Genomic DNA, 25,071 nt, shown 5'->3' with positions numbered 1-25,071 from the left:
CCCAGTGTGTTCTGCCCCACGGGGGCCCTAGGAGGGTTGGCCATGCAGAATCCGAGTCCTAGAAAGAGCAGAGGGGACACAGGCTACAGGGCCACACCTCAGCTCCTTCTCTGGCACCCAAAGGAAGCCCTGTCCCCACACACCCTCCCCTCCGGCCACTTCCCCCATCCCTCCAGCTATTTCCATGGCAACAGATGATTCTCTTGGTAAACAAAATGTTTTTCTTTTTCTCAAAAGACACACACAATGGGACACGCCTGTCTGTCCTTTATCCAGGTATTGTTCAAGCCTAGAAAGGTAGTCACCACATCACCCAAGCAGGCCTCTCCACCCCCATAGCTGAGACATGCTGTCACTTCACACCACGAGAGGTGCCACCTATGTCCTTCCCCAGCTCCAACACGGCAACACCAACAGGTCCATCTCAAGGGAACAAGAAATGAGATGCTTCAGCCAATACTCCTCCACTGTTTCCTGGCTCAGAAATGGCACTAGGTCGCCCCTCCAGTCATTCCATAGGTGGCAGAGAGCGACCCGACACACAACACATACTGGGCCACTGCTAGAGACCAGAACCCCATCAAGATGTAGGAGAATGTACTGACACAGTAAGGAAAAAGGCTTTCAGAGGTGGGGAATATTTTGCATAAAGCTCTACAGTTTTCATCATCCCTGGACACTCCGGGGCCCTGGATGATGTCTGAGTCTTCAGCTTTGGCCACCATCTCTCTCAGCATGCTCAGGGAAAGCCTTGCTTCCCAGCCCTCCACACACCAGTTCTCACAAGACTCAGCTTCCCCGACATCTCTTTCCGCAGCCCCAGCCCCACAAGCCAAATGTTCCTCAACTACCCATCCAGTGGAGGAATCAGTCTGCTTTGGCCAAATGGTTCCCAAACTACACACCTTCTAAAGATCTAGAAGTTTCCTGGTCAATGCCTTAAATCAGAAGACGCTCCAAATTGGTGTCTCACCCGAACATCAGCACCACCCCTTCTCTCCCCATCACACACCTCTGCAGCCACCTGCCTTCCTCCCCTGCCCCAGCCTGGGCCTGGAGATCTGTCTCCTGCTCACCGAGATCTCCCACCACACCCATAGCTGGCATGTCTAAAGAGTTTTCAACCAGTCGCTTCTCAGACACACATCAGCCATACTGTTGTCTACTTTCAGGACAGAAATAGATAAGAATGGTAGGGGTGGTGGTGCAAAGTAAGAGCTTGACACATTTGAAAGCCTTGACATGTTTGAGAGGAGAACCAGCAGGCTGGGGAGTAATGTTCTATGGTGCCTAATTCCTGGTAAGTAGCCCCTGGAAACTGCCAGGAGGAAAATCCTGGCATGGCTTCGATTCAGTCGCTTAACGCTAACTCCAGCTTTCCCATCTTGGGATGAGACTCTTAGCTTTGGAGGGGCAGAGTGGGCCCCACACTTTCCGCAGCAGCAAAGCTCACGGTCGCAGACTCTGTAAAGAGAGAAAAAGCTGCGAAGCCCTGGCTTTGTGGTGGACAGCCACGTCCGGACCTGCTCGCTCCTCTCAGCGCCAGACTCCAACCTGCCCACCCCTAGACACGGAGAGAAAACGTCCAGGTCAGGGTATTCTGCCAAACGCCCAGTCCCCGGGGGACAGGCTGCAGCAGCAGCAAGCCCAGCCCAGCGCCTCCCCCTCACACATCCGCAGCGGCTGCAGGCGCACGCCCCGGAGCCGGACTTCCCGGGGCCAGAACTCAGCTCCTCCACTCTGGCTGTGCGACTCTGGACAAGACGTTACCACCCACATCTGTAAAACGTGGGTATATCATCCACCTTGGAGACCGGCTGTGAGGCCTGTATGAGTTAATACCGATGAGGCCCCTAGAACTGTTTCTGGCATACGTATAAGCGCTGTGTCAGCTTTATACTTTTTCATTTTCAATTTAACTATCGCTACCACTGACCCCTGGAAACAAATGGCCTCTGAAACTCTGAAGTAGAATTCTAACTTCTGTCCTACGCATGGGGCCCCTTAGGAATCACAGCTGGCCAAGCGCTGCCTCCCTCTCTGCCGGCTGTCCCCCACCCAGCACCTCGCACAGCTCCGGGAACCAGCCAGTGCCTGCTCAGCATTTGCTGAATTGAACAAATGAGATTCCAGATCTCCCCCTGCCCCTGTGAATGTTTTCTAGGTGAGTGTCACGTTCTCTGTCCCCTGGAAAGTAGGGCACCAAGGCTTGTATAGTTCTGCCGTCTCAGGAAACCCATACAAATACAAAGCACAGCCAGTGAGAAAATGAAAGAGAGAAATGAAATGAAAGATGGCGATCATGAACAGAGCCAGGAGGACAAGTCCAAAAGTGTCCTTCCTTTACGTGGAGAAATCACAAGGCTGTCTCCTTGCAGAAAAGATATAATGAGATCTGAAACTAAAGCCCTGGGAACCAGCACACAGCATCACAGAGCCCCTCCATCTCTCCAAACCCATCACCTGACGAATCATCCCAGGGGCATGGGGCTGGGGTGGTGCAGATGCCACCCCAAGAACTGCTTCCCCAATCAGACACCCAGGCTGGAGGATTCCAGAAGGAACTGCGAGTGCCCACATGTCCACACCCTGCAGTGGTAACAGAAACGGAGCCCGCCAGTGTCAAGGCTCCACATTTGTACAGACAGGCACCTGAGTGTTTGCTTAAGGCCTGCAAGCCCTTCTTGCATCACGTCAGATGCCAGCAGCAGCTGGGGTTTCCATTGCCTAAGAATTCCTAGAGCGTAAACACAGGGCCTGTACCTCTCTCTTCCACACCGGGAATGCCACAGGGAGGGTGAGCCCCTGGGTTGAGGGAGAGTCTTGTAAAGCAGCCAGAAGGCAACTCCTCTTAACGAAGAGCCTTCCTCCCCTTCACATGTGCCTTTATAAGGCCTCTTGCCACTCATGAGAATTTGAGCGGAAGCAAAGATGGAGAGAGAGAAAAAGGAGCTGCATCGAACTTCCCAGAGCCACAGACAAGCTTCTAGGTCAGCGAGGTCCGGCAATGCCAAGAACATGGAATCATGGTCTTGGGTTCTAAAAGGCTTCCCTGGTAACAAGAACTTGACCTTAAGCCTGCTTAGCCCACAGACCACATGATAGCTCCTAAGACATGCCAGTTAAGTATGTTCAACTGAGAAATTGCAACTAGAACCCAAGTCTTTGCCATTTTATTCAAAAATGTTTACTTCATGTTTCCCTATTAAATATAAGCAACTTCCCCCTTGTATATATTTGCACCACATTCACACAATGTGTTCCCCATCAACATTTGAATTATGGGCACAGGCCCTGAAATGTTAGTTTTGTGCTAAGATAAATATTGGAATCATATTCAGTCTGCTTTTTTGAAGTAGTCAACATCACAATTTGTGATTGAAGAGCAAAGGCACCCTTTGCTTTGTTAAGTTAACAAAAGGCTAACAAGCAAGGCTCTTGGGGGAAAGGGATCACAATGGCCTCCTAGAGCCCTTTCACTGCCTTTGTAACTGTTTCATCTGCTGACAGTGGACCGGCACAGCTTCTCTGGTGGCACTAGGCAAGCCCCCTGAGCCTCTGAACCTGGCCCTGGGAGGAGGCTGGCGTTCACAGCGTGCCCAGCACCTGTCGCCACTAGCACCAGTGAGGCCCCAGCTCCATCACCACATCCCGCTCGGGGTTTCCTGATGACCTTACACGGGGCTCTAGAAAGAGAGAAAGAGAAAGGAAGAAAGGGAGAGAGGGCTTACACACTGCCCTCGGGAATCAGTCCCCTCTCCCATTCCTAAGGGGGCCACACTGGTCCTCTGTTCACAGGCCCCTGTCCCTCCACAGGTGTTTCACCTGAAGGCCTGCCTCTGTGGGCTGACAAGAGCCACTGAGGGGGCAGCTTGGAAACACAGTACACTCTGCTATGGATCACATGATCTGCACAAGGGCCATCTCTGGCAAAAGCCACAGGGCTCAAATCCAGGCCACCCACAGTCAGCAGCCCACCCCTGGTTCTGGCAATTCTGCTCATTCTGAGCTCAATTTAATGCCTGGGTTGAGTCAGGAGGCTTCTCCCTCTGCAGGTGAGGGCACTCTGGGGGTGAGGATTCACACAACCTGGCAGCACTTAGCTGAGCCTCCTTTCCTGGATGAATTCTTCCAGATGTCATAAACCAATTCTATCAGGGAGTCAGGGCAGGTCTTAGGCACCTCATTTTACAGATGTGGAAAATGAGGCTGAGAGAGGCTTACCCAAGAGCAGGTAGCTGGTGATGGAGATCTCCTCACAGACCCTCCAGAATCTGTGCATCCTATCTGCTCCAGGGATCTGCGTCAGTGAACTGCATCACTGGAACCTTCCCCTCTGTGCTCCAGGAGCTCTGAAAAGCTAGGTCTAGGCTCCATCACCAGCAGCATAGCTTATAACCTCTCAGTACTTCACTTTTCTTAACTGTAAAACAGGGGGCTGTCCTTATCTACCCAGAGCCATCATCATTTAATTACACGCATCATCACTCGGATTGCTGCTGCCACCAACAGTGTCAGCACTCGAAGGTCCCTTCCAGCTGTGGCTTTCTTACTCTGATCATCCTTTAAAATTACCCAGCAAGCCATGCCCAGCTGAGAGCTATGTATCACCAGGGAGTGCCTACTAGCCTGGCACCCTTCTTCTCAAAGGCCTGCAAGGCCCCCTGCCCCGTGGCTGACACCCCCTGAAACTCGAGCATCCAGGCTCTGCAGAGCTGGGCTAGGCTGGACTGGCTGCATGTGAGGCTGGTGGCTTCTCCCCACCCTGCCTCACACACTCGCTTCCCTGTAGGAAAAACGTGACACCAGTGGATCTGCCCCAGAGAGCGTTAGGTTATGAAAATTTGAGCTCCATTCAATTACTCCTATTAAATGCATGAGCAGAACACTGTAGTTGGTGGGCTGGATTCTTGTTCAGAAAAATAAGTGGGTTTATATTTCAAACTGGAAGACATCTTTAACCAAGGGAGTCAACGGACAAACTTTGGATCTTTTCCTCTTCGGCAATGCTCCACTCAGGAGAGAAAGGACCCTCAGTGACCGGGATTCCAGGCCCACTCTAGTGATGTGTCGGGCTTACACCTAATTAAATTAAGCCACAGCCACCTCACTCCCACCCGGGCTAGAGGGGGCCCATAAATTATGCTGCCCTGAGCTCCCCACAAATTGCCTCTCCCCAAAGAGAGCTTCACCAGTGGAGAAAACGCATCCAAGGCTGTGCGTGGCAGTGAGGCCCCGGTAATTGGCCCTCGCCTCAGCACAGCCTCTCCCACTTGTCCGTCAGTGGAAGATAATGAGCGGCCAAAGCGAGGGGGAGGCTCAGCAAACTGGGCGAGTGAAAGGGCTTTGCTCCAGAACCCAGGCCAGCCAGCCGGTCTTGCTCCAGGTGACCCAGGGTGGCAGGGAAGCCATGGGGCAAGAAGGAATGGAACCTTCTCTTGGGTGTGGCCTCACTGCTCCATCCTGGGCACGTTTCTCATAGCCCACAAGCCACACTGGCAGGTAGTGACCTGGATGGTGGGCAGTCAGCAGGTCTGCACGTAACACAACCTCTAGGGTGCTGCGGGTGAACAGCTGTGTCTGCTAAGAACCCCAGAGTGGAGGCCCCGACTATGCAGAGTAAATAAACCAAACAGGACTTCCTGGAGGAAGAGAAGGAAAGGAATGCCCCATGGGACCAGTTACTAGAGAGGGTCCCTCGCTCGGCTCTCCCTGCTCCTTCCCGCAACACTCAGGACGGGGGACCAGGCAGGGGGAAGCTGTTCCAGAGAATGTCTCTGCCTCTCTGTCTTCCCAGCACAAGTTACTGTTTTTCTGCCCAAAGCAAAGCAAAAAGTCTCCATCGTTTTCACAATGGGAGTGGCCTCCATTATGTGTAGGAAATCCCCCAGGTATGAAGGGAGGAAGATCAGCAAGAGACGTGCAGCAGGGAAAGTAAAAATGCAGACAGGCCTGGGATGGGAAGTTTGCAGAGCGCTAATCCCCCCGCACCAAGGGACTGATTTTAACAAGGCAGGCTGTTTGCGAGGCGCTGCAGGTTGACTCACATGTGCTGTTGTGGCAGGCTCGTCTGCTTTGTTCTGTGTTCAGAATTCACTCATTTCAGGCTCTCTTATCCAAAAATGACTGTGCCATGAAAACCAGCCCCATTTTAGACAACTCCCTAGATTTAAGGGACATTTCTTTACCCATCACTTCTCTGCACTGTGCTGCCACTCATAAAGGCAGGGTGGAGAGGATGATTTCAGGCTAACTCCTCTTCCACGTCTGCCTCTGTTCCTCGTTGAGCTTGGGCGAGGACCTTGGGGAAGAGGCTGTGCTGCTTGGCTGAGGGGCAGGCTGGGTAATTGGGCTCTGCAGCTACGAAAACCCGGCAGCCCACAGGGGAGCCCAGGCAGGTCCCTCCCTCCGATGGTCTCTTGAACGGCTCTTGCTGGATTTGGACAATAGCTATAATAGCAGACATTATTGAGCACCAGGCACTGTGCCAGGCACTTTACATGCACCATTTCATTCTCACAGCAACTCTGAAAAGGGCACCTTTATCCACTGTTACAAATAAAGAAACGGACTTGGAGGACTAAGGAAGTGAGCTGAGGACCCACAGCTGACCACTGATGGAGCTGGGTTTCCAACCCAGGGCTGATTTCCAAACACCCATCCTTCCGCCCTTCTGCCTCACAGGCTGTGCATCCATCTGCTCTGTCCCATGGCTGGGCTCTAGGAGGCAGTGGGTGCAGGGAGCTGGGCTGGGAAGATCTGATAAGCATAGAGAAAGAAACCCAAGTCTGCTGGGTCTCCTTGCTTTCCTGGTAAGCCAGCCCTGGCATGTTACTGGGAGGGTGGAGTCACCAGCATGCCACAGACAAGGCTGCCATAGTCCATCAACAGACCCCATCTTGGGAAGCAGTGCAAGACCTCCCATGGAACCTGAGGGGCAGTGTCTGGGGTGGTGCCAGAGCCACCGGGACATCAGAAAGCCACTCTTCCCTGTACCACCCGATCATGTCCGCCCGAGTGCTGGAACAGGAGGCAGCTGGCCGAGCCACTTTGAGTCAGAGGGGTGTGGGTGATGCCAGGAAGCCAAGCCAAAAACTGACCTTCTCCCTGAGGTCACTGCCAACACAGTGGTGGTCACATGGCAAGGATTTGCCAATGGCTTAACCCGCTTTGAAGGGGGTGAGGGCAACTCGATAGGCGTGTGTGATGTGACCCACATCGGAAAATCCACCAATCCCTTCCGCCAGCAAAGAGGGCCGGCCAGCCGGCAAGGTCCCCGGCAAAACCAGCACTGCGCGGCAAAGACAAACCCACGCGCAGGCCCTCAGCCACTGGCATCAGAGATGAGGCAGCTGCACCTTCCCCAGCCAGCATCACTTCTCTCAGCCCCCCTAGGTAAACACACACCTGACTGCCACTCGCTTTGAAATCTGGATCTCCAAGATGGAAACCTGGGGTTGTAAGTTATCAGACTTTGTTAACTTTGCCAGGCATCACCCACAGGACTGAGCACTCTCTCAGGGTGTGGCCGCCATCAGCCAAACCAGCCACATCTGCTTGCATTTCATCACCATCATGGTAAAGTTTGACTTTCAGCTGACCTTGAAATTCACAAACTCCAGCAGGGGAAGGGGTGGAAGTGGCAGAGAGGAGCCAAGTGAAAGCCGCTAAAAGGAAGCAGAAATAAAACAAGCTGGGGCTGCCCCATGCACCCCCCCCCAAATTAAAACCAAATGAACATATCAAAGGGCACTTTTCCCAGCTATTTTGGCTGCAACACTCCTCAGCTTTAATCAAGTCCCTGGGAGAGAAAGCCTCAAGTGGCTGTAATTTCCTACCTGCCTTCTTCACCTGCACAGCTTGGGCCTGGATCTGGGAATTATTTGGGCTGATTTTCCTCTAATGCACAAACTCTGCCACGACGCCTTCTCCCTAAGCCAGGCCTGGCTCCCTAGGCCCTGACAGAGGATGTCTGCCGGCCTGGGCTTTCTGGGCCCCGAGGAAGGCAGCAAGCTGGGAGGAAGGGTTCATTCACCTCTGGGGGTGTCTGCTCCAGAGAGGACCTCCATGTAGGCCCCCTCTCTGACAGACCAGCTCCCTCAGACAAAGACCTATTCAACTTGGGGATGTTGACTGACAGCTGTGTATACACCTCTGCCTTCTACTTCATGGTGCTTCCAGAGAAGAGGCAAGAGAGCACACGGAGCCTGCCCCTCAGCCCAAGTCCCACCTCTGTCCGCCTCGCTGTGGGACAACAGGTGAGCCCCATCCCTTTCTGAGCCCTAGGTGCCCCCTCAGCAGAACAGGAAGACTGGAAAAGATCAGGAGTGACACAGCTCTTCCTAACCCAGCTACACATGTTAACAGATAAGTATAAATACAGCTCTTCGCTTGGCAAAGCCCCTTCATTCTGGCCTCTCAAGAGCCCTAAAAGATAAGAATTGTGGCGGCTGCTCAGAGAGGGGAGGTAGGCTGCCTAAGGCCACACAGCTGGCAGGCAGTAGAGGTGGCACGAGACTAAGGTTCGTCTGACTGCTCCGTCTGTGCCATTCCACAGTTCCGTGGTGCCTCTAGGGGCCTTTCCAGCTCTGGCGTTCACACATCTATTCCAAGACTTCCAGTGGTTGCACCAGGGGAATCTCCCCTAGAGAAATTATAGTGTCTTGTGTTCAGAGCAAGTCCTCAGAGTCTCAGAGCAGAAGGAAAACAGATGAGAGAGAGGAAGCTAAAATAAGCAAGAGACACCAGGAGAGTGGCCAGGTTCCAGGCTCCCTCAACCTGACCTGGAGAAAGAAGAGCGTCGAGCACTAAGTTAGTACCTACTGCATACCAGTTGCTTTTCACACTTCGTCTCATTCCACCCGCTACAAGCCCTCTGAGACAGGAACTCTTATCCCCACTTGACAGAATCATTAGACAACTTGATTGCTTACCTTCTATCAGGCACTGGATGAGACAGCTGGGGCTCAGAGAATCAGTGAGGTGCCCAAGGTCCCCCTTCAAGCTGGAGCACAGCCTCAAGCACACCAATGTAATTTGCGGGTGGGATCTCACAAATATTCCACTTTTATTTTATGGTCTTGTTGTCTCTGACTCTGGAGGCTGCCTTTTCGACGGTGTGTTCTAGGAAGCAGAGACCATGAAGGAACTCCAGGCAATTGCTTGTGGGCTCTGTGGCCTCAGCTAGACTCCAAGGCTGGCTGTATCTGGGCTGGCAGGGGGATGGCTATCCTGCAATGCAATGCAGAGGGATCCACGTCAGGTTTGCCTGGTGGACCGCTGGCCGGCAATGGTGTCACAGTCCCTGCAGGACACCGCATACCAGGGGCTGGCGGCTCCATGGGCCAGCTCACAGGCACAGCCTGGGACCCTGTCAGCGGGCAAGCCCAGCCCCAGCAGAGCACCTCTCCAGGCCGAGGCCAAGAGCAGCAAGCCTAGCCCCAAAAGATCTGAGCCCTGGTACCCGCGCTTTGCAGGTCCTCAGCCTCCTGTCTGTCCTCCCACTCCACCCCCAGGCAGCCCTGAGCTATGGGCCAGACAGGGCATCTTAGACCCTCTGCACAGAAAAGTCAACACCCAGAACAGCCAAGTGATGGGAACTCGCAAGACTGGCAAGACCCCCAAGTTTATAGAGCCCTCACCTCTAAGCCCAAACCTCTGCCACTGCAAACATACAGCCCTGCCAGGAGTAGGAATACAGACTTTGGGGTCAAATCCTGCTCTGACCTTAGCCTGTCTGAGGGTCAGTTTCCTCATCAGTAAAATGACGATATTAACAAGCAGCCTCAGAGAGGCACTGACTATAAGAGGTGAGGAAGGAAATTAGGACACCTGGGAAGGAAACGGGGTCTGAGCACGTGCAGGGTTGGACATGCCAATGAGGCATGGTATTGAGACACATTCGGTGCCCCATCAGCATTGGTAGGTGGCAGAGAGAGGCCCCAAAGGGGTGAGGATGAAGCCAGGGAACAGAAAGGTGTGGGGCAGGCTAGCAGCAAGATTGAATTGAGCACCTACCAAAAACATGTGAGAGGGAAGGGGAGCTACCAAATATGCAAAGAGCCAGGTCCAGCCCTGTGATAACCCCAGCTCAGTGAGGTCTCTCTGCCACAGATAAATGCCCACCCTGCCCACATGGCCTTGACATTCTACCCTGAGGCTTATTTCCAAGACCCTAAAGTGTGGTCTCACTCCCAGTCAAGGAAGTCCCTTGACTTCTGCCCTCCTTGGCCAGCTCTGGCCTCAAGGCCACAGCACAGAACCAGCAGGTGTCTCCAGGCACTGGGGTCACCTCTGCCCACCTCAAGGACAAGCCTCTGCCACCCTCACAGGACACTTCTGTGCACTCTAGGCCCTTCCTTGGGGTCCCACAGTCTTGAGGCAGTGTAGCGGGTGGAGTCGAGGCAAGGACAGTGGGGAACAGGAATCTTGCTGATCAAGAGAACTCAGAGGGACCCAGGAGCCTCCCACACCTGGTCAGGAGTCAGGGCAGGCCTCTCGAGGGTGGCTGGACAGCCGGAGTCCACAGGGGTGTGACACTGTAGAATGACCCAGAGGAGGAGGAAGCCAGTTCTCCGTGTGAACCCTCTGCAAAGCACTGCCCCAAGCAGAGCCCTGCAGGAAATGGAACAGTCCTGTTCCAGGTTCAAGTCCAAAGCCCGGCACTTGCCAGCTGTCAGGAAAGCCCTGAGCCACAGGTTCCTCATATCTCAAATTGGAGGGAGGGGTGCACAGAGGAGCTGAAGGGAGCCTCTGGTGGGTTCCCATCTCCTGTACCCAAGCCTTCTCACCACCTGGAGTCTTCCCGGGGCAGAAAGTCCCTGGACCCTGAGTGTCACATGGAATGGTCCCATAGCCAGGGCAGTTCCCCTTTGTAGGGTAAGCAAGAGTCAAACCAAAGGCCCTTATGGGGTCCCTAACAGTGGGCACCAAGTGCAGAGAGATCCCTGGCCAGTAGGGAGATCGGAGTCTCCCTCTAGGATGAGGGTGAGGGGAGCATTTCAGCCCTGGTGCCCCCAGTACAGGTTTCTGCTTTGATTAATTTCCCTTCGGGGGAGAAAACAACCTCTCTCCCCTTGGTCACAGCCAACATGGCTGCATTCCCCAGGCTGCAAACCCGAGCCCACGTGCCCCAGAGCAGGCACGGGCCGCTTGCAGCTTCACTCTGCGCGCGCAGCACCTCAGCTGGAAGGCTTCTTGACAATTATTGGCAGGGCCTGGCTACCCGAGGATGAGCTGGGGGAGGGGAGGCAGGAAGAAAAGCCAATTTTGTTTCCCGGGGAGAAACGATTGCTGCTGACAGCTGTCCGTAGGAAAGCTGAGGCGCATGCCCACATAATCTAAACTCGAGCCGCCTAGGTCTCCCCTCAACCCAGAAATGAGCTTGTTAGAAGAGCCTGGATCCCGGCCGTTTCCCTTGACAGCTTCCTTCCCCTAATACACGCAGCAAATTGGCAACCTGTCCTCGGGCATTTGCATCCCGCATCCCTGGAGGGAGATATCTCTATTATTCTGTTTTGGACAAAGGAGGTCGTTTGAGATGACAGGTAGCAAACGCCTCTTTAATAAACCGCGCAAGCAGCCAGAGCGAGCCAGGCTGTGGAGAGGGACTTGACAAATAGGTAGATTTGCAACCGGGGAGCATTAGCAGGGCCAGACGGAGCAGTGAGCAAGGGAATGTTGGGGCTGTGAGATAAATCGCCCCTTGTTATTCTGATTTAACCATCTCACTGCTGGAGCCCCTGTCTGCCCCCTCCCAAAGGCAGACTCTGGGCCCAGGACTGCAAGCTGCAACTTGGTTCTCTGAGCTCATCGCCTGCGTGGCATAGCAAAACTTCCACATCAGTCTGCAGATCTTTCGAGAATAGTCCCTGACCTTCCCTCATCTCCATCCCAGTCTGTGCTATTTTTTTTTTCAGTAATCCCAATTTTAAGAAAAACTAACATTTACTCAGCACTCATCGTGTTTTTCCACTGTACTGCCCTAAGTCACAGAAGCTCATTTGCCTCCCGTTACACTTCCCTTGATGGGACTATTTACTCCATTGCACAATCAGTTTCTCACCCACGTCTCTCTCCCTTTCCTCACTCCAAGCCTCTAGCTTCTCCACTGTCCTGAATCCAAAGGCACTGGGTTTAGGATGTTGGGTTGTGCCTGGAGAGGTGCTGGCAAGTGTAGAACAGTTAGCTCTCATGGAAAATAAGTAAATAACAACCTGATTTGTAGTGTTTGCCAATTTCTATGCTGTAAGTACTCACACTGGCCGATTTCAAGCTTCCAGCGGGAGGTCACAAAACTCAGTTGGGAAGAAATAGGCACAACTGGTCGAGTGGCTTGTGTGAGCAGGCTCCAGCACCCTGCTGATTCTGTTCCTCTGCTGTCCCATCCCCTTCCCCTCAGCCCAAAGGAAAACACTTCAACCTTAAATTCCGTGAATTCACACACACACAGCCTCCTCCCCTAACCCCAGCCATACGCTCCCCCATACTGCTCCTGCGCAAGAAGACTGCAAGAAGGCTTTTATCAACAACTCCTCACCTCAGATGATTCAAATCACTGCTCCATCACTTCAGAACACCTGTGTGACTTTGGGCGCATTCCATAACCACTCTGTGCCTTTGTTTTCACATCTATAAGTGGAAAGCATAGCTCATGGGGAAGGTGAGGGTTAACTGAGGCAACACATGGCACAGTACCTGGCCCCCAGTAGACGCTCAGTAATGTTGGCACTCATCCTCCTCGTCACCCACCCAAAGAAGGCGTCTCTCATGTAGATGCAGCGGGATGCTTCCTTGTCCTCACCCCGGGGCTTGCCACGCTGCTGAGGGCTGCCTGAGCAGGACTGGGAGTTTGTCTGGTTCTCAAGCGCAAACAGATGGCGTTGCGGTTGGGACGAGAGTAGAACCATGAACTCCTGCGCCGCTCCCTACACCACCAGCTCTCCTCCTGAGGCTCCAGCGTGGCTGCTCTCCACCTCCGCTGTGGCTGCACATTGGAACCACCTGGGGAGTTTTAACATCTATTCAGGCTGGGTTTCTTATCCACTCAGATTCTGATTTAACAAATCCTGGGTGCCGGCTGAGCATCGGGATTCTTCTTTAATCTCTCCAGGTGATTCTAGTGTGCAGCCAAGATTGAGAATCACGTGAAGACGGGTGAGCAGGACTACCTAAAGTAGCCCTGAGCACAACTGTGAGCACTCAGCTTTTGTTCCAAGCAGGCTCTGGTCTCAGAGCACGTTTGAATGCATCCTTCCTGGTGCCCAAAGTTCCGAGCCCAGTACATCCCTGTGGCTGAAGTGACCCACAGAGACCATGCTGCAGAAGGAATTCCAGTAACTAATGGGGCACAGGACTGGGCAGGCTGTAAGGCCTCCGTGACCCGGGATGCTGTGTCTCCATGCAACACCGCTGCCTGCCTCTTTATGCCTGGACTCTCCGGCTCCAGAAACTGGCAAGGCTGTGGTCATGTGAAAAGCATTCTTGAGGGTTGTGTGTGCACAATCATCATGACTGTGCACAGGGGCCTGGACCAAAGGCAGCAAACACAATGTTTGGGTGGGTGGCCAAGACCCCTAGTGCCCCCTGCAAAAAAAAAGAGTGGAATTGCTGTCTCCCAATGTAATTCTACAGAGGCTGGTTCTGTGGGTCATTTATCGGGGTTAATGGCTAGAGATCCTTCGATCAGATACACCTGAAGAAGCTGGATTAGAAAAAGCTAAATCCATTTCTTTACTGTAGGACTTCTCAGAGTCTTGGTAGAACAATGAGCATGAGGAATCTCCAAGAGAGGAGATAAGAAGCAGTGCTTCCCAAACTTTTTAGATCATGGAAACTTTTTTCCTTATAGTATCTCTCAGGACCAGCAATCCACAAAACAGGTGTGGCAAAGGCTAAGGAAAATCACATGCTCCGCCATGACATCAGGCAGAAGGGAACCCTGCCTATCCCCGTCCCCACCAAAGGACGGTCACCAGTAGGAGAAGCTGCTCTGGAAGCACAGGAGGAAGACTCTCAGCCCAGAATCCACTCCAGATCCCACAAAGAGGCTTGAACAGGCTTGGGCAAAGCGTGGATTATGTAAATACGTATTTGGGGACTTTTTAAACACAGATTATTCACCCAATTAACTCTAATGGCCCCTCAGAGCTGAGAGAGAGTATTGTGTAAACATGTGGGGCTGAATGTGGCCTCAGCCCCAAGATTTCCTCAAAAGACATGGTTTACGAGTCCCCCATAAGGGTTCCCTCTGGGCCCCAACTTGGCAGATAAGTTCATTACCCGGAAGGGAATTCTTGCCTAAAATTTGAAAAGGGTAAGAATAAAAAGAAGGATCCAGCCCCCTTAGAGCAAGCAGGGAGCTCTCTGGGTACAGATTTTATATATATTTTCATTTGCCATAAAACATACATTATATGACACAGAACATCTGGTAGCCTCTGGTAGCCTAGCTCTTTCCCAATAATGGGAGAAATTGTAGATTTCTCTCCAGCAGCCACTTACATTCACATATTCTAAACGTTTCCCACTGGATACAACACAGCCGGGAGCGTGGCCAAACCCATGCCTGCCTCAGGGAGGCGGTGGGAGACCCGCCCCAGCTGGCTCTGCCTGAGAGCGAGGAGGCCGGGCACCCCAGCCCTAGCATGGACATCCCAGGAGAAGCTGGGCCTCCCCCAGGAGAAGGCCAGGGCCACCTCCCCAACACAGAGAGCCCTGGAGTCCAAGGGAATGTATCCATGGTCAATTCTGCTGACTGATGGGGGGCTGGGGGCTAACTTTCCAGTCTCGACCAGGAACAAGTCTTCCGAAATGCTCTGGGCACTAAGGGGTGGTGGCAAAGACCTGGAGTCTGAGGACCCATCCCTGCTGCTGGGTGCAGTACATCTGATCTTCCCTTGGCCCCCACCTGCTCTCCGCACACACATGCCTCCTGTCACAAGAGCCGGAACAGAAACTCAGGGGTCATTGTTTTCCTCCCCTTCCCTCACTGCTCATGTCCCACTCATCACCACCCCTCCTAACCTGACCTCCAGAATCTCTCCACAGCCGCACCTCCCCCATCAACTAGCCAAGTCTCTCCCCAGTACAACTGCCCACCCTCATCGGTCTCCCAGCTTCCTCTCTGGTCCTTCTCAATCCATTGCCTGCTTCGGGGAGTATAAATGTGACTGTGTCCCAGTTTGGCCCAGAATCCTCCCTACTACTCTCAGGATAAAGACCTTAACACAGCTCGTGACGAACTGGGTCCCACTCACCTCTGCCCAGGACCCTCTTCCCTCCTATCTTCTCCAAATTACCTCTCACTTCGCCTGCAGAGCTTAGCTCAAACAGCATAATCCTCTAGGATCCCAGTATGGGCTCTCACAACTCCTTGGTAGCAGATACCTGAACAAAAAGTACTCCCAGTGCCTAGCACTTGGCGCACAGTGAGGTCCAGTAACTACTGAATAAAAGGGCCTCCCCAAGATAAACAACCAGGCCACGAGGCATCTCCAGGCCTGGCACTGAGAATGGGGGTGGAAGCAGGGATAGAAGAAAGGTCAGGTACGTCCTCCCTCCATCCAGTCCTCCCAACGGCCCTGCGCTATGAAGGTCATAGGTCAGCACTATGAATTGTATAGTAAACAAGCCCAGGGAAGTAACAGGCAGAGCCAGGAAGGTGAAGGCAGCATTTGAACCCCCACCCAGCTGACTCCAATCTAATCAGGATGGCTGGCGCTCATTCATGCAGACAGTGGAGGAGGCCGGGAAGGTCCAAGCAGAGGAATCACCATGATCAAAAGTATGGTGGGGTGAGGCAGCTGGCATGTTTGGGAATTGTGAGAGGGCAGCAGAGCTGGAGAAACTTCTAGAGAAGAGAGCAGAAAGCCAGAGCAGTCTGCAGAGCCCAGGGAAGGAGGCCACCGCACACCAGCCTGAGAAGCCTGGGTGTTATCCTGGATGACAGAGAGTGTGACCTCAAACTTCTCCCCCACACAGGAGACAGTCGCCAGCTGCTTCAGCGCTGTAAGCAGGGGAGCCCCACTTGGACGTCTTTGCAGGCGAGCATCACTTCATCAGGACCAGCACAAAACGAACACACAGACGAGCAAATGAACGGCAAGCACTTCCCTCTCAAAACCATGCTGTCAAGTAGCAGTTAGCATCCCTTTAGAAGCTAAGGGCGAAATATGCCCTGCTCCCAGGAGTCTTCTGAGAGCTCCTAGGACTGGACAGGAGGAAAATTTGGGGCCCAAAGAGAGTGTTTGAGAATGAGCGACATCGCACCACCCCATTCCAAATGCAACACACTCCACTAGGAACCTACCATGTGGACAGTGGTTAAGTTCTCCTGGCGATGCTTCGTTTGAAGTGCAGCTCCCACGCCCTCCCCTCTCACCTGCTACCCAAATGCCCCTTTCCCACTTCACAGGAGAATAAAGCACTGCCAGACTTTTAACACCAGATCCATATTATCTCCCTAATCCCTAGTCTTCAGCATTTCTCTCGGGTCTGTCGTCACCACAGCTCTCTGCTGGATTATAACCTCCCGCAGGGCTGAATGAGCCCATTTCACGCCTTCGAATGGCCCCCAGCATGTGCAGGCAAGCACCTGATGCCCACTGAGGCCTGAAAGCATCTCAGTGTTTACACATCATCTTGTGTTTACACATTGACTAATACCCAATCCACCAGGCAACCAACATTTCCTGAGGGCCTACTATGCACCAGACACTGATGAGAATACAAAACAGTGTGAAATACAAGATGACTGCCTCATTGGATCCACAAGATTTTATCTCATGAAAACTTAACAACAATGCAAACTGTAAGGAGAAGTTGGAGAGAAGGGATGTCCCAGGGCAGTCTGTGCTCCAGTACCAGGGGAATGACGCTGAAGAACGCTATCAGCTTGCAGGGGAGGAGAGTGCCAGAGATTTGGATGAGGCTGAGGAGAGAAGACTTTGCAGAAGAGCCAGAGAAAGATCTGAGCTGAGCCTTCAAGCGCCACCAGAATTTTAATATATGGAGGAAAGGGAGACACCAGTACAGCTGGGCAGGAGGGGCCAAGGTCAAAGCACTAAAGAGAAGATTGCCCAGGACTTGATGGAAAATTGTACCCCCAGACCCTGGACAAGGGACTCTGTGATCTGAGTCAGACAGCACTGTGGGGACACAACCATCACAAAGACTAACAACTCTATGTACACGTGTATATGTGTGTGTGTGTCCATGCACACACACACATGCACACGCTGCATCCCTGGCCAAGGTGACTATGCAAATCTGAAGCCGGGCTCTTTCTCCCATGGGAAGCAGCCAGGTGGCAATACTTAGGACACTGAAAGCACTACCAGGCGGTGCCAAACTCAGCAGCGATGCTTATCATGTTCTTGTATAACTCCCATGGTATCAGCTGTGGAGACCATAGGATCAGGGAGGGCCTGGATCAGGGGCCCCCACATACCACCCTCCAACACTTCGACAGCCATTTAGCAAGGCATGACCCCAGGGCCATCCCAGAGTCCCAGGAGATGAGGTTGGAGTTTTGACTTGACACCTTCCTGCCGCCATCCCTGAGAGCCAAGAGCTGTTCCAGTTCTTACTCAACAGGCCTCATCACAGGGTGTGGATTTCAGAATGTGCCTGAGATCCCCAGACCATGGGGATCTAAGGCAAGTCCTGTCCCTTCTCTGGGCATCAGCTTCTTGATCTAAACATGGTAGGGGTGGACTGTGTGACTTCTTAGGACCCCTCTAGTCTACAACTCTGAGACTCAAAGGAATCATGTTAATGCCCATCTGTTCAGCAATGGGGCAAGAGTTCACCTGGGCACCAGCTGACTCACTTCTACAAGGAAGACCGCCCACCAGCTGTGTCTGCAGTGGAATCTTGTGTAACAGCTCGGAGACCGGGCACAGATAATCCCATGACCACGCCAGCAGTCAGCTCTGTTGTGACACTGGTTTGGGGATACAAGGTCAGTGATCTGGGAGTCCCAGACTCAGCATCCTCTGACCGGGCCTGGGTTTGGGGTGAGCCTCCAATCCCCAAGCCTCCGTTTTCAGCGTTGCGCAGTGAGGGCAGTTACCTCCCCCCTGGTATTCTCTAAGCCGCCCCTCCCACATGCCCCGAAGGGGAGGGAGTGGGGTCATACAGGGCAGGACAGGGTGGCGGGAAGGGCCAGGCTTACAGGCAAGCATTCCTGGTTCTGATTCCTGGCTGATCCTCTAATTACCTTTTTGAACTTGTGTGGCTCGTACACTGCAAGCCTTGGCTACATTAGGGACATCGTACCTACACCCTGCAAGGTGTTGGGAAAGACTTGAGATCGAGTCTGTAAAGTACCTGAACACAGCAGAAACTCAAAGATTAGTCGTCATTATCAAAAGCATTTTTACAACCAGGAATACAAGCAGACCAATGGAACAGGAGAAAATGCATAAAGAGACACAAGCACATACAGGAATTTAGTACATGATACAGGTAGCATTTCTGTTTGATGGAGTTGAAATGGACTAGTCAATAAATGGTATCAGGACAGCTGATTGTTAATTTTTATTGGTGGCAAGGGATGGGATAGTTAAATCCATACCCTTCTCCCTAAACAATAACAAATTCTAAGTGGAACAGAGATTCAGATATAAATAATAAAACCTTGCAAGTTTTCAAGGAAAACATGGGTGAATAGCTTTTAAATCTTTCAAAGGAGAGGGATGCTTTCTAAGCGTGTTATTTGAAAAATTAAAAATCATAAAGGAGAAAACTTTAACCACATAAAAACCTAAGACCTCTAGTTAAAAAAAAAAAAACTTCCAGGTTAAATGAGATCTTTACAAGGCATATAACAAAGAGTTATTCGTCAATGAACATTTATGAAAAGACTGTGAGTACCAGTTGCTGCATTTCTAACATTCAAAGAGCTCTTGCTGACAGTTCTTTAAAATGAGCCCTCAGTAGAAAAATGAGCAAAGGACATGAACAAGTCGTTTGTAAAATAAGAAATACAAAATGGCGGCTAAGAATCAAATAAACACAAACAGATGCAATATATAATTTTTCTACTTCCATACAGGCAAAGAATGAAAACATCAACAAAACCCTGGTTGGCTGGATGGAGTGTGGGGAAAGGCACTGTCATGCAGGATGAGTGCCCTTTGAGGGGAGCAATTTGGCATGATGTAATAAATATGCATGCCCTTTGGCTCTACAAAGAGACACACCTACAAAGATGTTCACTGAAGATTGTTTATAATAAAGAAAAATTAGAAATAACAACAGAAATATACATGAAGGGAAGACTAGCCAAGTAAGTTATGATATTCATAACACACTCTGTAACCATGTAAACCAGCTGGAGAGCCGGGAAGCTCAAGGCTCCATTAGCAAACATCACAAGGGTGGCAGCAAGACACAGTCTGGGAGGGGAGATGCTTAAGCACAAACGACCCTTGGGAAACAATGGAACGATTACACTTTGCCCACTGTGGGAGAGACAAGGTGATGCGGGTGGAGGGGGAACGCAGAGAAGAAACTGCACACGTCCAGAGGGGCGACCTCCATGCTCTGGGATGGAGGGCGGGGGTCTTGTGAATCACATCCTGACCACCTACCCTCCCCAGGGTGGAGAAGAGAGGGGGTGGCTTTCTCCAACATCTCAGGCAGGAAGGCCCTCCATGCTAACAGGTGGGCACTGAGGGCCCAGTGTCCGGATGGAGAATCAGTGGTTCAGGAACCAGGGCCACCCTTGGGCAGAGCCTTCAGGCCAGGACCCACACTCTGGCCCTGACACATGCGGGGTTCACCTGATAGACTGGCCTCACCTGAGATCTACAGGCTTCCTGGGTCCAGGCCTTGGTTCGGAACCCACCACTGATGTCCATCCACAAGATGGACATGGGTCACCAGGCCTCAACACTAGGGGCCATGGTGCAGGTCAGGGAGAAGGCAGGAGAAGCAGCACCCAGGGCAGAGAAGAATCTGATGAGGACATCTGGGAGATCAGATTGACTAGCCCAGGGGTTCTCGGGCCTCTGAAGGAAATCTTAGCATAGAAATCTCTGCTCCAACAAAGGTTAAAATGGAACCCCAGGTAGAAAACCCACGTGCCCACCCCCAAGAAGGCAGTTACATGGGCAGGATAGTTCGGGGGCCTTGGACCTGTGGCGTGTCAGCTCTGCCCTTGCTCCTCTCTGAGAGGAGATGAGGAAGAGGCAGAGTCCTGCCCTCCAGAAGCACACAGCCAGGTGGGGAGAAGGGACTCCACAGAGGGGCTGGAGGGGGCAAGTGCTCACATCGGCCAGCTGAACGTCAGACTGGCACCTGGGGCCGAGAGTACAGACAGTTCAGGAGGGTCTGAAGGTCCAATATGGGAAACAGGCAAAGTCAACCTTGGCTTCCAGGGAAGAAACACCCACAGGACAAGCCCAAGAAGCGGCCCCTGCCAAGAGGTGGCTGAGTCTGTCATGGCCAGTACAAGAGGAGTGAGGGGACAGGCTGTGTGAGAGGGAGCAGGGGCCGACCTGGGGAGCTGCCAAGAACTCAAGGAGATAACCACTGAGCAAGTTTGCTCTGCTGGGTGAAAGCCAGGGCTGGAACGCGGTAGGAAACTCAGCCCCACGCCCCTGTGGCAGCCCATGCACCCACCGGCCTTCCCTCCCAGCAGGCAGCACCAGGTCATTCCAGGACCCTGGTGGGGGGGCTGGGCTCTCAGCAAACAGGAGGAAAGGGGGTCAACACTCACAGGCCCGGCATTTGGGGCCGTCTCCAGGCAGAGGACGATGTGGCTGCAGGGGTCCTAGGCCCATTGCACAGTAAACCCTGGCAGCAGGTGATGGGAAACCTCTGAAGATTTTTACCCAGGCCTGGCCTGACTTTGGCCAGAGGATGAGGGAGAGGAAGAGGAAGAGGACTTACAGAGAGATCACCTGGGTAGAGGAGCCACGGTGAGGCCAGACCCAGGCAAGGCAGGGGCCGTGGCCATGGAGAGAGATAAATACTAGAGAAATACTTCAGAAGCAGAAGGGGTGGCACTATCCTCCACACAGATTGGAAACCTGGACCTTTCTGGGCTCTTTCTTATGCCCTTGGCCTAATTAACCCCCATAAGGGCTCCATCCATGGAAGAGGCAGCAGGCCTGGAAGGGGGGAGTGGACAAAGACCGTCAGCTTGACTGAGGGGCTGGGGAGCACTGGCCACCTGCAGGACACACTGCTATGCTTGGTCCCTGGATGGTGTCTCCCCCAAGGCCACATCCCCTGAATGCCAAGCATAATGTAGCAGGAGCTCAGCCTGGCTCGTTCCTGTCAGGACCTGCCTGACTGAATGAAGGATGCCCCATGGACAGTTGGACGCCCACCTCTGGAGGTCCAGGCAAAGATGGAGTCTAGCGAGAGAAACGGGTGTCATCAGCAAAGAATGGCAGTGGCTGAAGCTTTCCGAGTGCTCACCCACTGTTGGACACTGTTCTGGGAGCTTTACGGAGATTAAGTCAGTCAGGCCTCACAACCACTCTCAAAGTAAGCACTGTTATCATCCCCAGTTTACAGCTGAGGAAACTATGTCACAGAGAAGCTGAGCAACTTGCTAAAGGTCACACAGCTTGGAAATTGTAGAGCCAGGACTGGCCCCATTTAACTGCTATACTGTGGAAATCAAGCCAAGAAGAGATGGGAGAGTTAGCAGAGGAAGAAAAGAAAAGGTCCAAGGACAGAGCCCAAGGCACTAGCCATGAACCAGGAGCAGCCGGAGGAGGCAAAACCACGAGTGAGGAGGAAAAAGGAGCAGGAGGAAGTCAGGAGCACTGCCTCGCAGGGGGAGCGGTCAGCATGTACCTGACTGAGTCAATGAACTAACGAGCAAGTGATGGCTAAGGAACAGAGGTGATGCAAACGCCATGAAGCAGACAGCTGGAGGCAAGAGAGTGGGTGCCCACTGCAGAAAGGCCAAGAGGGCCCCAGACTTAGAACTGACAAGAAGCTGTCACCACAGCCAGCCCACAGGGCTAGGTGCTCAGCCTGGGGATGGCTGGACCTGAGAAGGCCTCAGTCTGCTCTGCACGGCTACAAAACAGTCACCTTCTCTCCATCCACAGGGACTCTTCCTCTAGGCCAAGGTCTTTCAAGTGTGGAAAGGATTTGCTCCCCAAACAGTTCACAGCCATTTCTAAAGCTCACCCTGCAAAATGTTGCCGATTTATAACCAGAAATTGCTCCATAACCAAGCTAGACAAAGAAGAGTGGCAACTCCATATTGTCTTTGATTTTGCTTTAAATAAGAAGAACTCCAAATCGAATCCTTGACCAGATCCAAGTTACTCCTTTTCCCCATATATGGCCGGATCCACTGATTGCCAGGACAAGTCTTGTTTTCCTTATTAAGCAATATACAAAGTTAGCAAACAGAGCCTGCTCACTGCCCCACATCCCAGTCCCAACTGTCATAGCTGGAGCAAGGGCCTGACAAGGCTGAGGGCATCCAGGGGCCCCTGCAGCAGCCTTGGGGTCAGGGAGCCTGTCCCAGGCTAGCCCACCACTGACCTGGGCTCTGGGCATCAACAACAGTAGTGCCTACTGGGTACCAGCCTCTGAAAAAAGTCATGTTGAATCCTGATAACAAACCCAAAGGCATGAGTATTATTATCTCCATCTTCCTGATGAGCAGAGTGAGGCACAGAGAGGTCACCTAATCTGTTCAAGGTCATCCAGCTGGGATGGCAGAGGTGGAGAAGGACCCGCCTCTGTCTGATTTCATAGCCCATCTTCTTTTCACCTCCCCATGGGTCATCTCTCCTCTCTAAGTATCGGTTTACCCCTCTGCTAACTGAGATGGCTGGAAAAACAATTTCTTAGCCCCTCCAATTCTCACATCAGCACTTGGTCTGTTACAGGGTATCAGAATCTTCCAAAGTGCCCTTTAGTCAAGGTCAGGAATGGATGAAGGGTAACAGGTGTGTGGAGACATGACCCGCCCCAGCCCCAGCAGAGTCCTGAGGTGACAGCATGGAGCAGCATGGGGCCTCTGCCCCTGTCTGGAACTGATAAGAGTCTCGCTCCTCTCTGCTTAGTGCCCAGGTTTTTCCAACCCTTCAAGGCATCTTCCTCCAGGAGCCATTCTGCCCTGCAGAGTCCACACCGTATCCACAGCCTGCTGTCTGGGCCTCACAAGCCTGCCTTTGATTCCTAGTCCCCTCTGGAATTTGACACCTAGAACATACAAAGCTGACGGAATCAGTGTGGGATTGATGGACGAGGCCTGAAAGCCCCATTTTCCCAGGTGGATGGACCCAGTGCGGCCCTGAAACAGATGGGGCCCGTGCCCCACCGGGCATCTTTGGAAAGACTGAGGCCCCTTCTCCAGGTCACTGCTCCTCCTCAGAACCTCCCGGGTGGACAAGTGGTTAAACCTGTGGGCTGTGGGGCTCCAGCCCAGGCTTCCAGATGTGAGCCTCTGGAGGTGGGTCTCCAACCTGCACGTTTAACCAGCACCCAGGATTTTACAGTGGCCTCAATGTGACCCACTGTCCGAGGGCAGTGCCTGCTGGTTTCTCCCCCGGCCCTCCCTCCTCATATCTTTGTTCCTTTCTCCTCCTCCTCTCTATACGCATAAAATGTGGGGCCCCCATAAAATGCCACACACCTGTGACTTTACAAGTTGCATTTTTGGCGTTTTTTACATTAATTTAACAACAATAAACATAAGAATAAACTGGCACTTCAAGCTGTTTTTCACACTCCCAGGAGCAACAGCATCTTAATCCACATGGGAGTAAAAAGTGAACCTTTCTAGTTTCCACCTTCTTGGGGCCCCACCATCCTTACCTCACCTATTGGAGTATGTTTTGCAGAGATTACTACCAATGGATCAGTTCAATGAATCAATTAAAAATCAGCTAAGTGAACACACAAATGGACATCTAACCATTAAGAAGCCAGTCTCAAGCAGTTGATCTGTTTCACATTGGTAAAATTTTTAAAAGATTAGCAAAGGTTCCAAGAAATGACTATTACTCTTGGATCGCAGAAGTGTTTTAATCCGTGATGACAGTTTGTCTTGTATCATAACCTGACATCCCTTTTCCAAGCGCTGTTTACTGAGTGCTGTGGTTTTCTAAAGACACCTCATCTCACCCTGTGACCAGACACCCCTGACCCTCTACAGTTTGGAACCATTTCCTAGAGGTCAGCCCCCCAGAGCCATCCCCATCCAGATTACTTCAGATGTCTGTCTTCTTTCTTGTTTTGAGTTAGAACCAAATGTTTATCATTTTAATTAGTAGTATGTATTTTTGTAACACTATCAAATTATACAGAAGTGTAAAAAGTAAAACATGGCAGCCCGACGCCAGCCTGGGCAGATGGGGTGGCAGCCTCCCTTCTTCTCAGGAGACCCCGTGGTCTGCGTCACTCTGCTCGCTCCTTTGAAGTCCCTGGGTGCAGCTCTCACTGTTTCATTCCACCTGCAATTCCTGAGACCCAGGCAGGGGTCACCAAGTGCTGGGTGCCCTCAGTGCCATTGTCCTCAACAACAGAACATCTCTGCCTGGCCCCCCACAGTCACTTCTCTCCACCCCAAACCATCTTCCTTTCAGTGCCTGATCACCGTGCTTTCACTTTTCTGTGTTGACTTATCAAAATTAGTAACACACCTCACTGCTCAACACCAGCCAGAGTTCTCCATCCCAGAGGGAGTTCTTCCATGTTCCCCCAAGACCCAGGCCCTGCCTACTTTTCCAGACTTAGTCTCCTAGCTAACTTCCACACATCAGCTGAACACCCCCACTCCCCTACCCGCTACAAGCTCCTACTCTCCTGCCTTAAATTTGCTCAGGATTGTCCTACCTGGAAGCCTTCTCTACCCCAACTTTGCAGGACCAAATGGCTTCTTCATATGCCATGACTCAACCCCTAGGCTTCCTCCTCTGTTAAGCCCTGACTGATGCCCCCAGCTAGAAGCAACAGTGATTGCTCCCTCTCTGACATGTATAACATCAGGAGGAGCCATTTCTCCCATGTCTCCACCTATCAGGTGGACCATGGACCCCATGAGGGCAGAGATCATGTGTTAGGCACTTGACTTCTCCAGAGATC

At 52.3% G+C, this 25,071-nt stretch overlaps 1 long non-coding RNA gene across 3 annotated transcripts in view; it reads right to left on the bottom strand.

The window, feature by feature from the left end:
• The window catches only part of LOC123613271 (uncharacterized), a 278,819-nt gene that overhangs the window by 209,706 nt on the left and 44,042 nt on the right, over positions 1–25,071 (bottom strand). For 2 of the 3 annotated variants that reach the window (XR_006720628.2, XR_006720630.1), the window contains one exon: positions 8,934–9,231. The exons of the other annotated variant lie outside the window; for it this stretch is intronic. This is a non-coding gene — a long non-coding RNA (uncharacterized LOC123613271). The remainder of the gene's footprint in view (positions 1–8,933; positions 9,232–25,071) is intronic. 3 annotated transcript variants of the gene reach the window in all.

The sequence above is a fragment of the Camelus bactrianus genome, chromosome 3 (assembly GCF_048773025.1).
Source record: "Camelus bactrianus isolate YW-2024 breed Bactrian camel chromosome 3, ASM4877302v1, whole genome shotgun sequence".
In the NCBI taxonomy this organism is placed as follows: Eukaryota; Metazoa; Chordata; class Mammalia; order Artiodactyla; family Camelidae; genus Camelus; species Camelus bactrianus.
Note: the sequence above shows the minus strand (reverse complement) of the source record. Positions and strands in the feature narration are given on the sequence as shown.